The sequence below is a fragment of the Silene latifolia genome, chromosome Y (genome assembly GCF_048544455.1).
Source record: "Silene latifolia isolate original U9 population chromosome Y, ASM4854445v1, whole genome shotgun sequence".
Classification (NCBI taxonomy): Eukaryota; Viridiplantae; Streptophyta; class Magnoliopsida; order Caryophyllales; family Caryophyllaceae; genus Silene; species Silene latifolia.
The window spans coordinates 202,440,920-202,443,087 of record NC_133538.1 but is presented as its reverse complement, the minus strand read 5'-3'; positions in this window follow the sequence as shown (position 1 = coordinate 202,443,087).

Sequence of the window (2,168 nt, the reverse complement as noted above, 5' to 3'; positions counted from 1 at the left end):
AGTCAAAGACCATAACACTACCACTGTCCGGACATCAAACCTCTTCACTCATCTCTAAACATCATGATTTCTTTTCTATCTTTGGTTAACATCCCAAACAACGAACATCGAATCCATGAACAAAATTACCTCAACATTCTTCCCAATATTTTCCTTAATTGAATCATCATCCATTTCTCCACCAAAATCTCATATTATGTAGATATTCTACTAACTTCTTACTTTCCTTAATTTCTCGAAACTCATTATTAATCATGTTGTCCCGAAGCTCCCATATAACCATTAACTAACATCCTCATGATAATATCACACATTTCGATGATTCCTTACCTTTATATCAAATAACTCCTATGAATATTTTCCTCAGCTTACTTTTATCCTTCTTTTCTCTTTACACTCAATAATACCAATTAATAGTTCAACTCCTTATTCCTTCTAGCTAACTCTTTAGAAATCCAGTTACCCCTTCGTTGCTCCAAAACTCAAATTCCATTACTTTCTACCGACATCATCCCACTCTTTCTTACCATGGACCTTCTCTTATTATGCTATCACTCACACTTGCCACTAATCTATCCATAGAATCAACGTTTAATGTTCAAACAATTGCATCTCCCTTTTTACATCTCTAGAAATCATAATTCATTTAATACCGTTAATTACCCAAGGAAATCACACAGTAGTTTCGTCTCTCGATAACACAAATTTCCAAACTCGGTCACTACACCGCAAATCCACGTCGCGACATGTCCCATTAAGTTCGCTATATACCACTATTTCCAAACGACCTTTCATTACATATGTTCTTACTCAACATTATTTCTAACCATCTCCCTCCATAATTTATTATACATCTCAGGTTGCTACGATCCACATCCCTTCTTTCAATCTTTTCATTCTCACGTTCCTTAAACTTACATCATGCCTTGCCCACATTCACTTACATTTTCATTACTCAACATACAATCATGTCACTCATCTCGTCTCACACAACATGCTCTATGCCTCAATTAAGTCTTACTAATCCCAACACATATAAATCATGTCCTCCCCACCGAACTCATACTCATCATAGGTGCCACTCTTTACACCACAAAATTGGGTAACTTACGCGTCAAGACCAACATACATGTAAAACGATGCATAAAGAAGCAAAATAACGCCTTTGAATTAAACATAATATGCAACGAAGTCAAAAGATAAACATATGACCCAAAATAGGGGTCACTAGATCGAGTACGGAGCCACTCGATCGAGTAAGGGACTTACTCGATCGAGTAGGTGAAGATCAGAAGCACGTAAAACAAATCACCAGGGCTACTCGATCGAGTAACTAAGGTACTCGATCGAGTGCCCCTTACTCGATCGAGTACCAAGGATACTCGATCGAGTACCCCAATTCTCAAAGACTGTCCAGTTTTCGTAAAACAGCCATAACTCACTCATTTCTTGGTCGTTTTGGGTGTGTGACCTATCGTTAGAATCGTAAAAGAACAAGCTATCACCTCCAATTGGAATCACATTAAAATCATTTACGCATCTCAAGTTATAACAGTTTAAAGACAACTTTGCTGTAATCAGACGACATAATTATTTGATTTTTACTTCCAAACAACTTAAACAACAACCAAGTTAAACGAAAACAACCCAATACTCATGAAAATAGTAGCCCCAATCACATATTATTATTTTCGAAAACAACGCAACAACATTCATCATGCACTACCCACATGCTTTTATTCTATAACCTTTCGTAAGACAAATCATACTCATACATTACAAATCCTATTCCATGTTACTAACATAACAACACTATAAAATAACTTCCATTATATAACCTGCTTAATCTGGAACCATGTTATCATACCACGATGATTCATCTTTTTCCACTAATTCATCCATCATACCACATATTTACCCACCATATACGTTCAACATATTCACCCAAAGACATGTTCAATTCATACCCCTAACCTTCTCGTACTTTTACTCAACACGACAACAACAACATGTATACTTACACATCGCTTTATATATATATATATATATATATATATATATATATATATATATATATATATATATATATATATATATATATATATATATATATATATATATATATATATATATATATATATATATATATATAGACAAAACACTTTTCC